We start from the raw sequence: 17,093 nt of genomic DNA on the forward strand, positions 1-17,093 counted from the left end.
TTTATGCATGGAATTATTAATTATAAAAAAGTATATAAAATGACAAACTTGAATGAAATTAAAGCAAGAAAATGAGATCAAAACTCAAAATTTTCACCAAAATAAATAACCAAAAATAATTTATTTTTCTCAAAAAAAAAAGATTCCATATTTCCACTAACCCAGAATTTTTGCAATCCACTTTTATTATATAGAGATATAATTCTAATCCCCCTCACCCAGAAAACTTAAAAAAATAAATACATTCATTGAAATAATATTCACCCCTACCCTTAAAATTTTTATACATGAATTTGGCAGGACAAATATTTAAAAATAAAAGGCGTTACAACAGCCGAGTGGTTAGAGCCCATCCCTTGGATTTTACTTAATATTAAAGTATGTTTCTAGTCGCCTCCGTCCATGACACCTAATTTGGTAAATTGTAGGTAAAGCTCTGCCAGAAAAAATAGGCATTAATTTACTTTTCCTCCAACAATTCCAATAAGAATATTCAATGGGCACGATTCAGATCTCTTCCAGTTATAATTGCCCATGAAGATCTATCGTTTTCTTTATCAGATGTGCAAGGTAAGTCTCTCTAATCATCGAAAGGAAGTGAAACCCAAGAGTTCTTTTAACCAAATTGTCTTAGAAAAATTTAAAATTTAGGATTGAGAAGATCTTCATGAATACAGGAAAGATCTTACTGTAAATCAATGTTTCTTTACAATAAGACTTTATGGTAATTTAATTCAGGAGTGATAAATCTTTTTTTTTTTTGTTTAGAGTTCACCGAAATTTGATAATTTCAAAAGATATGACTGTAGCAAAGATCCAAGAATATTATAGACGTTTTGAATCAACTCATTGTAAGAAATCTTAAAATTTCCAAAGTTCTTACTATTTTTATAAACACAAAAATAAATCTAACAAAGAGAACAAAAAAAAACAAAGAAAACGAAAAAAGAACGACAATATAAATCTGCATGTCCTGGTAACATTCATTAACCCAAAACACATTTTCAATCAATAATAAATAAATAAGCGATTCCACTTTATTTAAGTTAGCCAATAAAGTAAACACGTGGGTGGACTTCCAATCTGTTGTAAAATATAATCCACCTCACAAAGCAACCTACACTTGGATACTGCTTTTCACACACAAATGCAGCTTTTACGATTTCCTGCCCCCATTCAACCATTTTAAAGATTGTTATTTAAAAAAAAAAGGCATATAATACGCCTACAGGAAATAAATATGAAATTAATCGTCAAGCGTTTATTTTTACAGTAAGATAACATCAATATTAAGGTGGTTTGTTGAAATCTCTTCTTTTTTTTTTTTTTGCTTTTTAATTAATTACAATTTCCGGTGAAAAGTTTCAAAATTTTGGGTGATCTTGAATGAAAGATGAACATAAATGAATTGCTCCAAATAGGAATTCAACTAGGGGGCGAAGGAGAGGACCCCCACATACGTTCTGCTCAGTTCAATCATGAATTTTTATAAATCAACACCTCAAGAATCGATATCAAGAAAAAAAACACTAAAACAGTAACTCTGGACTACTATAAAACGTCTGTTGGAAATTGAGATCGATCTTATAAAGTTCAGCATCTTAAATGTGTAACCTGTCGCAAGTTATTTAATAATACACATCACCAGTTACGGTAATTTTAATCAATACACGTATAATAAATCAGTGTTTGTCAGTAAGTCTTCTTTTTTCTCATTTTCACTACAGCTGTACATTATACTTTCTTTTGTTGTACAAGAGAAAGTAAGATTTGCAAATAGGTAACACTCATTGAATTTTAGTAGACAACGTCAGCAGAATTTCAACTAATTGGTAAACCTTTTACCAAAACAAAATACAATCAATGCCTAACTTTACTACAAATACACTTTCATAAATATTTAATTTTTATTGTTTTATAACTTAAAAAAGCTACAAAAACTATACTACTACAAACTTAAAAAAGCTATAAAACATGTTAATTTATACAAACATCCTGCTTTAAAAGAAATCTCTCCAAGAACCTTGTTAAAAACTTATGTTTGCATGGGTGAAATCTGACGAAACTTAAAAATAGAATAAGTAACGTCATCAGGAGAAAATAATTATTGATAACTTTAACTAGACGTGTCCACCCTAAAAAATAAATTAAAAGAAACAAAAATAAATTATAATCAATGAGCCAAAACTAAACGCACGTATGTAGCACTGTTTTGATAAAGTTCCAAAAATTTTCACGAGTTTACCGCTTATTTATTTTATTTATTTTTAGATTTAAGTTATTTTATTATTTTAATTAAATATTTAAACAAGTTAATGTTATTGGAATAGAGGACGGATTAACAATTTTACTGTAAACTTATATAAGAAACGAATTCATCTTAGATCGAAAGCTTCATCTTTACACGTAACACATGGAGAACAAAATAAATAATGTGTATAAAATTCTACTCAGCAAAATTAGCCCACACATTCTGCGGAAGCAGCGTTTAACATGGATAACGCTGAGCTACGAATGAATACATTTATATATTCAATAGAAGTATTCATCATAACACTGAAAAAAAAAGTATCGATAAGAAAATTAATTAAAAACGCAAGCCAAGTGGAAAAATATTATCATAAAAAACTGCCAAAGGGGTGTATGACTAAATATAATTTGAAAAGGGCTTAGCTTAGCAGTTTGGAAACTGTGACAGCTGTTTATATTGCAATGCTTTTTTTAAGTTTTAAAAGTAAGTCACAGACAGATCAGACGCTTTCAAAAACTTAACAAGACTCTTTTAGCCGATAGATTTAAACAGTCTCAAGACAACAAAAGACTAATTTATTCTTTTATTTTAAAAATCCATCTGGGCGGATGGTATAGAGCTATAGGATTCAACCAAACGCACTAATTCTACAAAGAATTCAATCGTAGGGTTCAACCAAACGCACTAATTCTACAAAGAAGAATTCAATCTCTACAATATAAAATACTTCGATCCATCGCTCCTTTGTACGCCTTTAACCGGGCTGTACAAACAGATCTTAACATTCCTTTTATCACCCAAATCGCCAAAAACCCAATACAGGAAAACTCTACATAAACCTGCAATGACACGCAAAATCCTCTAGCACAAAAAAAAAAAAGAAGAACTTTTCTAGAACTTTTCCTGGCAACAAGACCTAAGAAGACGTCTCAAAAGATAGGGTGTCTCATTGAAGAGAATAGACTAATAGATCAGTATTTTGGAGTGTTACCACTGGGTAACTTCTCCACTCGTTTACTCAAACTGTTCGCTGTTACCATAGTTACTTATAGCGCCAAAATAGTATCACAAATAAAGAGGAGTAAAAAAAGTTAGCTCATGGTAATTGTAAAACTTGAGTTTGTTCTTTAAATTAATAATAATGGTATTACAAAAATTAATTACGGTCACTTATTAAAATTTCGACTGTTTTTATATATAATTTTTTCAATTAATGTACTTTTGTAGTTTTGGAAATATGAACATAAAGAAGTATTTATTAGAATACATTCTATCACCCTTTTAACAGTTCCGAGATAGTTTATCAGTAGAGTATATATCTGGCAAGTTTAGGTCTCATGTGGTGTGTACTCCCCTAAAACTTTTACCGAATTCCCAAAGGGGGTAGGCGTTCTCAGATTGCAGAAAAAATATTGGAAACAAACTTTAAAAAACTGTAAAGATTTTTCTAGTTAATCGACTCAAAAAGTTTAAAAAAAAATGCTTACGCATTTTAATGTAATAATACCAGCGGTTCGCATAAATTACTAATAAAAACTGCAGCACCCAAATAACATCAGTTAAGCGAATTTGATCATCAAACTTTCATTGATAAACCCTTATTTGAAAAGATTCAAGTAGCAAAAGCATCTCTTCGAGTTATTCAAATTTAATATTTTTATAGGCACAGCTCAGGTATTCCGAGTACCCAAGGTATCGAAAAACTGCGATTGCAAAGCAATAAAGATAGAATAGGATGTTTGCAGCTTACCTTATCGTATGATCAAAAACTGGAATGGTTTTACCAAGGTATAAGGGTGAGTCACTGATTTTAGGTTTTCATCCTAAGTAACTACCTATCCAAAAGTTCATGTATCTTTAGATGTTAGCCACCGAATTAATTTATAATAATGTATATAGTTATACAGCTCACCTCAGAAACCGGAATTGTCTCACAGACATAAGAGTGTGTATTCAGTTAAGGTATTCACCCTAATTAACTACAAAAGTTCAAATATCTCCTTTGAATAGCCTTTAGATGTTAGCCACCGGATCAGTCACAGATTACTGAGTGCAGAGTGAGATACCCTAGTGACCAACAAACCTCTAGTAGCTAGGAAATCTTACTAGTCTTTGCCTAGAGCTATCTAAATCCAAACAATCTTACACAAAATCAACAAATTCTAAATGAAGTCTTCTAACAAAACCTTACTTGATCTATCCATTTTTCTTAGTATCGAGGCTAATAAAATTCTGTTTTTACGACTCCTTGCTTATCCTATCATCATCATTTTGCAGTTTGTGGAAACCGCTCTGAAATCAAATCATGCAGAAGCAGACTTCTGAAGCTTCCTTGGGGGCCCTAAGACACAACATGAAGCAAACAACATTACAACACCATGAAAGTTAACATCACTGAAGAAATACCTTGTTTATATATTATCAAATGCTGGTGAGTTCTGTTTTCGCACTTGCAAATCAACAGATGGGGAAAAAAAACCATCGTGAATTATAAAAGATGTAAGATCGATTACAAAACTACAATAAAAAAAAGTACTACAGGAAACAGTATATTATGTATTCATTGAAAGTGCATTTCGAGTAGCTAGCAGCAAGTTATTTGCGATTAAGCCATTATTTGTGCAGTTAATACTAAATAATACGATGACCTTGAACAAACTTACTTTGCATGTTAAATATTTGATTTGAAATAAATTTAAATAAACAACCATTCAACATTTGATATCAACGCAGTAACAGAAGTCTGCATGGATTATAAAATAATTAGTTACGTTTTTTTACAATTTATACGGGAAATAGATACGTATTTTCATTCATTCTAAATTTCACAATAACAATTGTGTTTACAATTACGTTTTTTTTACTACTACTTTCAATAGAATATTTTATTACATGCGACTTTTAAAAGAAAGTCTACATTATTCTTAAAACCTTGCAATAAAAGATGTCCCTTTTAAAAATAGAGAAAAAAGTTCAAGAAGGCGGAGGTATTAGAATTGATGGAAGTTACTTGGATAGAATATTAAACGTAGGTTAAATGAGAGTAGCTTTTCTCTCAATACTTTTAACAGGGGAATTAGCTGAGCTTTTCGTTTCCCAGTACGAACATTTTATTGTTGATTGTACGGGAGAAATAATAGATTAACGGAAATATTATTCAATGACTTACTCAGAATCATTAAGACGTAGCAAGTTGAGAAACATCGATCAATTATTGTTGCAGTTCTTTCATGTTTCCTTACTGTGGTTACATCATCTTAAGAAACTAGTATTCCCAACATTTGCCAATCTTTCCAGGGAAGGATGTGATCTGAGGCATAGATGTACCTCGTGAGAGAAATGTGCGAGCCTGATGAAGGGAAGGCTACACAAAGTTGTGGTTGCAATCAGATGACGCCAATGGTGGCCTGAAGCCACTGCATTCTTAATTGTACTATTTATTTAAATTTATTTGTAACCGTCTGAAATTAATTGATACAGGATCTTTTAAGACTATTGAAGATGGTAAATATTAATGGGGTGGCTAAAAGCTAAATCTAAAAGCGACCTAAAAGCTATATTTTAGCTCTCTAAAGAAACGGAAGCATTTTGTGCATAGAATGTGAGGTGTCTGTAGTTGCCGGTGAGTTAACGAGTTAGTTTGCCTTTGTGTTCACAAAAACGTAACAGTTATAAGGGCTCAAACATCTCCGCAAGCACTACAGTGTATTGTGTCGCGGGGGGGGGAGGGGTCAGTAAAGTTGCCCATAAAAAAAACATCAACAACCCTGAAGATGTGGTTTACTTTACTTCCTTCTAAAGGGTTTTTACCGTGTAGCAAAAGAGGAAGACGAGTTTTCCAAACCCATAAGCCAGGATAAAAATGTATAAAGTGAAAAGGTCGACTACTTAGAAAAACTGAATGCCAGCGAGTTTTCTGCAGGGATTATTATTTCAATATGAAGATGCAAAGTACATACCAATGCCCCTGTTGAATCCACTTCTGGGTAAAACCAAAGGGTGAATCCAGTTGCATGAAGAGAAGCATGAACGAACAATACAGGGCTCTCAAAAATAATTGGAAGCTGATCGGGGAGGAGGGCATGTCAGCAGCAAGCCTAGCTTATGTAGTTTTGTCGTGATTAGAACCCAACTAAATATAAAGTTTAAGCTTCTTGCTGTTATTTTCTTTGTTAAGCTTAAATGCTCCCTAGTAGAAAGTTGCAAGTTCAAGCTACTGTCTGTAATGGATCTCTAAAAAGAAATCAGTTTACTAAAATCAGATAACATTTCACAGCAGCTTTAATAACAAGTTGAAATATAAATGAATCGGCGAAATACCTTTCCCAATTGATAATATAAAGTAGGGTTTTTCTTTCTTTCTTTTCAAACTACCTCAACAAACTAAAAGGGTTTTCCTTAGAACCGTCACGTGCATTATTTATTTTAATTTAGTTTTTCCTAAGGAAAACTTGGAAATTCTATAAACTTTAACGTCATCAATAAAGATTCTGAATTCCAATAAACGTTTTCTTTTTAGTCGTGCTGAAGATTTGTTGTACCAGATAAAAAAGGTGAATACATTTAAACAGAAAAGAATCCATCTTCTTTTAAAATAGAATTTTCTTGGCAGTAAGACCGAGGAAAAAAAGCTTTCTATAAATTTAGTTCGTTTTTCACTTTTTGTATGAATTCAGGATTAAAAAACTTGCTTGGGAAATTTTTTGTGATTGGTACAATTTTGTAAAATAATGTGGTTAAGTTTCACTTTGTTTTACTAAGCACTTTAAACGTGTTTACGATGAGTAATTTTTACTTGGATATTAAGTCAAGAACATTAAACTCTCTTGCCTTGAGTGAAAGTAAATCAAAGAAGAAAAATGGGAACGTTAGGAGTAAGTGGATTTCAAAGAAACTATTAAGTTCTGAAAGATTTCAAAATCTATACTTGCAATGAGGACTTAAATTGAAAAAATGGCTGGTGAAATGGGGAAGGAATAGATTCAAGCATATGCTTAACAAATCTATTCTACAACAGAATTTTGAAAACCAATGCCAAAAACTGGAAATATACATTCAAAAAATCTGCTGCTTGACGTCAAATTAAATTTTTTTGGTACAATTGATTGCTAAGAATTGATTTATATCTCGATGAAGTCGAAATCTCTTTTACAGTAAACAAAACATAATTACAGATCTTCCGGAATTAAATACCAAAGATCTTCGTAAAATGTTATTATTTTTATCAAGGAATTTTGAAAAGTTTTCCAGTATGTTTTCAGAATTTCAAACAACTGTACACTTATGTCATCATACTAATTAAATAAAAATAATTTATTGTGAGTATATAAAAGAATACGTTTAGGGTTCTTTGCAATAAATGAATAACTGGTAATTCAACTCCAATGATCTAAAAGCTAGTTGCTTCTAGAAGTCTCTCTAATATTGTATTTCCTTCCTGAAGACTAACGTTTTAAAATCCTTAATCCAGGATTACGCTTTTCGTTTGGCGTGATAGTTGGTAATTATCTCCGGTGGCTTTATAGTGGACAGCCAAGTATTGGTGACCAATTTAGAGGCACGAGTTTCAGCTAAGTGAAAGTTATTAGAGAATAATCTCACTGATTTTTTTCAGCCATTGTTTGTGTCTTTTTCCTGTTGCACTCTTTGAACGAGCAATTGCAATTTTTTGTTTAAAAAAAAACGAGAATGGCTTAGATGAATGTTAAGATTAGTTCATAAGAAACGATAAAATATTAAAGCTAATTTTTTAAAAGTTACACGTTCCCCATCTATTCACTAAGCCAGGTTTGATTACGTTAAGTAAAGCAATCATGTTTGGGAAATCATAGAAATGGACTTCCGAGATTTACCATTGGATGGACATTTTGGAAGGAGCATGTCAAGAACTCGAATGCAGGCTGCATTTGTCCTACATTAATTGCTCTGTGATATATTGAAATCGAAAAACGGAACACTCAGTGTAACAATTAGATCTCTCATTCGAGGAGAAAAGCATACAAAATTAAGACTTCCAACTTTTTGGGTCAAATAAAAGCAGTAAAACCATTGGCTTCATCATAAAATGGTACTCGAAAATAAAGATTTATTAATCGTCAAAACCCATAACTTTGGCCAACATTCACCATTAGATAACCAGAAATGGGTGGGATACAGAACAGAAGGGTGTGTGTGAATTTGATTGAAATATACAGCGACACCCGTTAATAATTGTAAAACGTCATTTGGAAAATTATACAGAGCGGTCGTAAAGGTATGTTATAAAAGACATGAGTCCAGCCAGACAATAAACAACAAGAGACCTAGCGGGGTTTGCAGAGGGGAACGAGGGATCACTGCAGTATATTATAGCATGTCACTCTAAGGTATGAAATAAATATACATGTTTATACGCACATACATACTATGCAAAATGTTCTTTTTTTTTTTCTTTTTTTTTCAACACCATGTTTATGAGAGATCTGTGGGGGGCAAAGGCTAGGCTTCATTTCAGGCTCACATATGTAATATATAAGAGCCTATTGTTCTTCTCAAGCTCAAATTGTCATGAATAATACTAATACCAATGCTATTGTATTATTATCAAATACATTATTAAATTGAATATTACTGTCGTCTTCGCTCTATTTCCTTCACACAAAACAAGACAAACGTATGAATGAATTTTGCATATTTATTTTACTGTCAACTGCAGAGAAAGAGGAAGAGAGAGAATAAAACAAAAACAACGAAATATTTCAAACATTTCTTTTATAATAATCAAGGATCTTACGAATTTGAATAGCTTCTTGTAGTGGAAAAAAAAAATCGATATCTATACGAATGATCCATGAATTTGTTGGAGAAAGGGTCTAACCATTGACGATGCAAGCATCTGCTCCCTACTGTTTGCGGATGACTAGGCGGTGGGTGATAGCCCAGGTCAAAGACTATCATGCTCAAAAGATTGCAAAAACCCGAAATCATCATGGCAGCATGAAAATTAACTTCTTGCAAGAGTGAGTAGATGACCATTAGCAGTAATAAGAAAATGGAATCTCGAAATTGATAAGATCAAAAGTTAAATAACTCGGCTCGACTCTGGACTAAGAACGGATACAAAGTGGAAGAGCTAACCAGATTATGGAATTTCAGTATTTCTGAAAGAAACCAAAAAAAAAAGAAGATTCTTTGTCCAACAATACAACTTATCCTCCTGATTGACTTGTAGCACTCATCTCTTACAGTACCGCTAATCGGTTTCGGAGTTTTTTTTATCTATTATCTGACGTAGATTAATTTAGCGTAGAGATTTCGACTTCACTCATGTTTCCGTCTCACACTACACTTGCTGACTGAGTGACGGAAACGTAAGTGAAGTCGAAATCACTACGCTAAACTGATTGATCAATCTCTAATGATGGATGAAATTGATTGCGTGCTACGATCGACAAAAATAAACGATATTACCCACCTCTGCGGATCTAACCACATTTTCAGCTCTGCGGATCTAACCACATTTTCATCAGTAACTTTCCATAATTTCTACTATTTTCAGAAAACTCTGTTATTGTTAAACTACCTGCATGGATGAAGAACTGAAGAACGATTTCTGAGTGAGATTGATGGGTAGAAAGAAATACATTAAAGATTTTGCAACTTCCTGTGTAACAAAATAAAGCTTCACTAAAATCATAAAAGTAAACAAAAACTACTTACAATGTAAATAAAAATGATTAACACAAAGGTAACCTCAATGTCTTCAAGTGCGAAAGTGTGTTATGGGTGGGTCAGAAGGTGATAATCGATTGGTACAAGTAAGAAAGAGGCTCCCCCTTAGGATGTAATCTAACTAATTACGCGTTAGTTGTCTTTATTCGATAAGCTTTAAAGTTTAGTTTTAGAGTAAGATTTCTTTTTTTTTTACTAAATATTTAGTTGTTTTTAACAATGATACAACGGTAGCGGATATCACTTTAGAAACGATATGCCTATGTTCAAACCACAGAGTTCTGAATTTCAGCAAAGAGGTTATTATCTAATCTTAAAAAAGGACATTTCTAAAGGTAGCAGCAAATAAATATCAGGCTAGTCTGCAACATTTCTTACGTGTGACCAAGCAAATGGTAAGAAAAAAACTGTAACTACAACGAATCTACTGCTGAAAAAAATTGGGTCAGCCACACTCACGAGACGGCTTAAGACGCTTCAGGGGACTAGTGCTGAAAGTCCATCAAAACTGCTGAACTGGACAGAGTTAAATGTTGAAAGAGTACTTATATTCACATCCCTGTACATATAATATTATCAACTAAAACTCAATTTCATTCTAACTAAACAAATCAATTTATAATATGATAAAATGTTCTAGGATAAGTTAACACTGAGATGGTATTTCTCCCATCCAACTAAAAAGAACTCCTCACTTCTGACAAGATGGATAATCTGATATAGTAAATTTTCAATAATAACTTTTTCTTTTAGGACATTTTTTGAGGAAAACAGAGTAAGAATGAATACACGAAGAGTTTATAAGCTCCTGACAAGAATGGTATAAAAAGCAACTTGAGAAGGAAACTACAAAATAAATTTTAGTATTAAATAAATGGTAACATCATAATCATGAATAAATAATAGAGTAATAAAAGGCTAATTTTATACCGAATGAAATGACTGACACTAATGAAAAAGAAAATTATAGGTTATCATTAGCGAATGAAAAAACTGCAAATAGTTTTAACTCCAATGGCCGCACTATCATATTGTCTTTAACGTGAAACTATATAGCAAATTTTATTTATATCCATATGTTTATTAGAGGTCAACACTAAATACACAAGGACTTGGCGTGCGCTAACAAACCCTTGACCAACATTTTTTTTTTAATTTATTTATTTAGAATTCGTAAATAAAATACATTACTTTTACGTGGCCCGACAGGATTATTAAAGAAGATTAATAATAATAACTACGTACAAGATGAGTCACTCGTAAAACTTCACTCGTAGGGAATTATTTCAAATTATAGATGAAAAACTTACTTCAAATTGGAATGCGGGAGTAGCTGCTCTCCTTTATGCCGAAGTTTCTCCCTTCACTTCCGTGACTTTGTTTATGTCACGAATAGGTAGCAGGAACTAGTATTTAGAATTATTTCTACAGTCTGGGATGCTTGCTACCAAAATGGGTTTTTGGTAGGGACAGCTCTTGGTAGTTTCAGAGCATCCTGTACCGAACGAGTTAATGCCCACTTGGAACTTTAGAGCTGGGTGAACCTACGTCATCAAAAACTGTTCAACCCACAACACTAACCTCTCTGCTACTCAAAAGCAATCAGCACAGCTCTAAGCCTGTAAATGGTTGTGCCTTTTCTGGCACAAGGCATGAATGGTCAAAGAAAAACTTCTGCAGAGTGTTTCGCCCATTTATCCAATTTGCATGAGAATTTATTGTCTTTAAGGGCTGTGAACAAGTGGACTTTCTAGGACAGAAAGTCTTCTGTGAACAAGTGGACTTTCTAGGACAGAAAGTCTTCTATCTCAAATTCTGTATAGTTAACTGAAGGGATGAAAAAATACCATCCCAGTTTACAAAAATTTTTAATAACTTTCATAGTTGATCCAGAATATACTATAGAAACGCACTTACAAAAAAAAAAATCTACCGTGGACACACAAACTACCTTTTATCCCCCTTAAATTTGCGTACTTGGAACTTTTACTGAATGTATGAGAGCTTCTATATTGGTACACAATTAATAGATAGACTTTTTAGAGGATACGTTTCGTCTAGAAACCATTAAATTTCAGAAAAAAATCTGGTGTAATCAAAATCTTACCGCAATTTAAGTGAAGGAACTTATTTCGTTCAGAAAAAATTAATAGAAACTAATTTCTGCTAAGCTGTTGATTTTTGTCCATCACTTCTCATGATTTCTCGATTTTGAGAAATAATATCCACAAATACGAGACACATTCAGGACACAAACAACTTATTTATAATAATAATAAAAACTATTAAAAATTTTGTATAAAAATGTAAGTACAACCATTTATACAGAAAATTCAAGTGACAAGTTAAACTGTTTACTTGATTTTATCTTAAATTATTTAGTACTTAGTTAGATCTTGATTAAGAAGTTTTGCTAGCACTATGGCTATTCTACGTGCTAAGGAGATAATTTATGTTAACAGCTGGTGGGGGAGTTTAAGTTATATTATAAATAATTTTATACAAGTTTCGCCGTTGTTTAAATGTGTATAAAAGTGATTTAAACAGCACTTAAGTTTTAATTATTTTCCGGTATTAGTTATAATTTGTAGCTTAAGTGGAAAAGAGATATTTAAAAAAAGGATTATGCCTCAAAGCATTCACATGATTTATCTCTTTTTCCATTACTATTCTAATTGGATATTTTTTTTTTAAACTCAAGATTAGCATTTTATTAGGGAAGTCTAATTTCCTAGGAATATGCTCCTAATAACTGTTTTTATGCAAATCTTGTTGATAAATCCTTGCAGATTAGGGAAAACTAATGAATGGCATTCCTGGGAATGTAATTTTCTTTAAACTAGGAATTTTTAGCAAACCACTTAATCCCCCAACAGATCCAATACTAAACAAAAAATAACGAATATAAAATATCCAAAGGAGAGCGCTACCACTCTCTTACATTTCCTCCAAAAGTGTCATTAATTGTATTGTACTCAAGGAAAACTTACAAAGAATAATCCCGGTGATTACTTGATATAGAAATTTTAGCACATTGGATAGAACTCTAGCTCCCGTGCAATCTGTGCGAGCAGAAAAGGAATCGGTTTCTCTACCTGATTACAATGCAATAGCTAGTTTACGATATGATGCTTCTGATTTTGTAGAAGAGGTAATACGCAAAAATTCATCTTGTCAAAAAAAAATTGAGGAACAGGTTTTCTCCTTCAACTACAAAGAAGTGAGCATAATAAGGCTCTTGTTGCTGCAGGATTGGTGGAACACATTCCGCCCCTTGTTTTAATCTAAGTAAATTGATCAGTCTTTACTGTGAAAACAATGTAGTAAGTAGAACGAAACCCTAGGATCGAAACTGAAGATGATATAAAAAAGAAATGAAATCTTAGACCTTATAAGTTTGTTTTTTTTCATTTTAAAATTCAACTTCAAAAAAGATTTCTGTAAATTATAAGAAGTTAATAGTAGTGGGCCAAAAATTTATTGTTAATCTTTACGTAAATTTTCAAAAAATAATCTAGTGAAAACTCCACACAAATCATTAATAGAAAAAGAGTTTTAAAATGGAAAAAAAGACTAGTTATTCGATAAAGATTATTGTGAATTTTGTGTTATAGAATAATGCTTAACAATGTATCCCACCGGTTAGGAGTTTATCCCTTCTTCCTGTAAGTTCTCTCTAAACACATTACCCAACTTTCTCCTTTTACAATAGAGAACAGTTTCCAACCCAAGTTGGGCAAATGACTTGGAAACTTAACTGTTTCAATGCTTCCATATCATTTAATTGTTGGAACTGGTGAATAGAATATAATTCCTTAATAGTTTACTGAAGAACAAGAAGTGAAGAGCGTGACTAAAGGAGCAAGAAGAAAAGCTGGGCATACTTTAGCCGCAATATGCGACCAGATGAGCAAATCACAATAATGAAATTTTCTATCAGAAACAACAATAAATACTGATTGCACATTTAATCGTATTATTTATAACAGCAGCTGATTAAAAAAAAATGTGGCACATATTCTGTGCTTTTCAGATTGAATTATTTGAATTGAAAGCGCATTTATTTTATTTAAATTATTGGAAAAATCCTTCAGTATATAAAACTTCAAAAGCTTTTCTTTTGTTGTTGTTGTTGTTGTTGTTGTTATGGAGGAACTACAACACAATTTACATTACCAGAAAATGGACGAGGACAATGAAAAGATGGTTAGAATCTGAAGACGTTAGGTTCTACTTATAACAACCCACGAAGAATTACCTCAATTGTAGGCAGTGTGTTAGTTAGTACCTTCGCAAAGGTTGCTGGAAATTATCCCTATCTTATTCAAATTCAGCATCTTTTTCATTCAGACTTCAAAGATAAGAAAGATATTTTAAAAAAGAACATGACGCAGTTAGACTTTAGATTCCTTTTTTTGGTGTTAAAAATTTAGCCAAATCTCTGAAATTATAAAGAAATCAACAGTTGCACTAAGTGCATCCTTTCCTTCCCATTAAAGGTATACTTTTTTTAATGCCGTGATGTGCGATGAAAATTGTCGAAAAGTTTGGAAATCCATGGTTTAACTACTGAATAATTATAATAAATATGCAGTAAAACTTTAAAAGGAAATAGAGGTTTAAAGTACTGAAAGCCTGTCCAGCTTAAACTGGATTATTGAGCCCGTACACATTCCTGTAACAATAATACGTATTTCCGCTGAAACGCTCAATAAAATAGAACATTTGCATGATCACAACACTTCCTCTTTTACCAGAACTAAAAAAAAAAAATCAATAAATCAATCGCAACAACTTATATCATTTTAAAAAGGATTTAATATCCTTAAGACACTAAAACTATCGCAACAAATCTTCCCAACAAAGTCATTATGAATTCCTCACGCAACGGGACACCTCCCCGTTATATCAGACCGCAGATCAACTGATAACATCTTAGTAAATTTAATCCATGGTGACATTTTATTGCCTCTGCAACTCACACATAGCTTTACAATAGTGTGAGTGTTCCATTTACATAAATTTTACAGTTTTAATATGCAAATTTAGACGAGGAAGCCCCCTCCCCCTGAGTTGAATATAACTGATTATGTTTCATTTGTGTATTCATTCATTAAAAAAACTTCAAACTGATGAATTGGGGCCGCTTATTGTGCTCTTGAATTGTTCTATTTATTTATTTTTTTCTTGGCTCTTAAAAATCCTTTTATGTATAATGTGTTTATATAATAATGTAACCATTAATTTGATGAAAATTTTCGGTCTACTTGTTGGGAAATAGTCTTGCGAAAATAACTGATATTGTAATTTCCCTGAAACGTTTCTTTTATAGTAATTCGTAGCAGAATTTTTCTCAAACTAGGAACAAAGTAATCATGAAAAATCTGGGATGAAATAAGCGTATTCCTTAAGAAATATGATTTGCTGGAAGGGACTATAAAATTGAAAAATACGTCTACATTTCGAACCACCCATTTTGGTACCATCCCCCTGAATGTCTTGCGTGTAAAGCAAAGACACTTCATGATTTTCAAGAATTTACTTACAATGTTTTTTTGGGGGGGAGGGGGGACATAATTTGTTCTGGTTTCTAAATGCCTGCGCAATCCCATATCACAGCCGAAAGACTACAAACGCAATGAAAAAGGGTATGTAAAGCAGTTACTCCTCCTGCTGCATCATAAACCTCCTAGTTAGCCTTAAGCATCTGAGGTTATTCAACCCCAATCTTGTGAAGATGTTTTCTGAACCTACAGTGCCCTATTAAAAAAGCCCTTCATTGGACTAATCTGATTTTATACGGTTCAGAGGCACTTCGGATTAGGCCACTTACAATGTTAGTTCATTTTTCTTCGGCCGGGAGGGCTGCATTAAGGCTTCCCTACATTCATAAACAAAAGATAGCTGAAAACTTATGTACAAAAATTCCAGTAACTAGAAAACTATATACATATAGTTAGAAATTAAAAAAAAAAATCCACACTCCAGATAAAGCTGGACACAGATCACATAAAACTTTTTGTATCATCTCTTCTGTTTCTGTAGTTCTACTATTACTGGAAGGCTCTTATTCTGACAGGGATTTGTTACAAACAAGGTTTTTTTTTGTTTTTTTAGCCAATACCTTTATGTTAGTCGTAAATTCTATGTTATAGGCAAAAAGTAAATAACTAAATAAAACAAACCAAGAAATAAAAACAGCTGTTGTTTGTAAAAATGGTTTACAGCATCTATCCTAGTATTTCGCTTGGAAGAAGAGTTTAATTAAAGATAAATATTCTGGGAGGCTGTAGATCTTTTCTGCTGTAGTGGCCGGCCATCCTATGTTCAAATTAGTAACTTCCTTTTCTACAATTCCTAACATGGTCTAACAAAGTTCTTTTTCTTCAAACCCAAGAATGTTTCCCAAATGTCAATCGTTCAAACTTACAAAGGGGTAAGGGAGCATGTGTCCTAACGTTGTCTTATCAAGGATTCCCTAGTTTACAGGTTATATGGGCGTGTGGACATGTTTTAAAGGGGCATATATGTAAATATTAGTGAAGATGAAACCTAGTGTGTGTGGTTCGCTAAACTCAAATAGTTGGTCACATAAACCATCTCTGCAGGCCCTATATGTGTTGTGTTGAATGTTCAGTGTGTTGTTAGGCTGGGATAACCGCAGGGTCGCTAAGATCCCTGAAGAAGTGGCTAGTCCACTTCCCCCCCTACGGAGAACAGAACCATTCTATAGACCTAAATTGTTACGATGTTCCCTATTTGACTGACCTCACTTAACCTTAGGCAAATCTATCCATTTCTTCCACCCTGTCAACAACATAATATACCACGTTTTCAAATGTAAAGTCCTTATCCAAGAAAGGACATAAGAGTAGAAGATAGTGTTGGCTATTTTTCTATATTTTGCTAAAAGAAAGCAAGAAACCAAAAAAATTACTAAGTTTTTTAATATCTAACATCTCAACACCCAACTGCGCATCACTTGAGAATATTTTGCTTAATAATTACAAAAAATAAACTTCTTTTCATAGTTTGCAATGAATTAATAGTTTGCTGCGTTACATCAACAGTTAATGGTTTATATTTAGTGCAAACTATGGAGGGAGTGAGAGAGAGATAATGAGAAGGGTAG

General features: G+C 32.6%; 1 protein-coding gene across 16 annotated transcripts in view; it reads right to left on the minus strand.

Moving 5' to 3' along the window:
* The window catches only part of by (focal adhesion protein tensin), a 572,440-nt gene that overhangs the window by 50,660 nt on the left and 504,687 nt on the right, over nt 1-17,093 (minus strand). The window lies entirely within an intron of this gene.

The sequence above is a fragment of the Rhodnius prolixus genome, unplaced genomic scaffold, assembly GCF_049639745.1.
Source record: "Rhodnius prolixus isolate KJV_2025 unplaced genomic scaffold, Rpr scaffold_4, whole genome shotgun sequence".
In the NCBI taxonomy this organism is placed as follows: Eukaryota; Metazoa; Arthropoda; class Insecta; order Hemiptera; family Reduviidae; genus Rhodnius; species Rhodnius prolixus.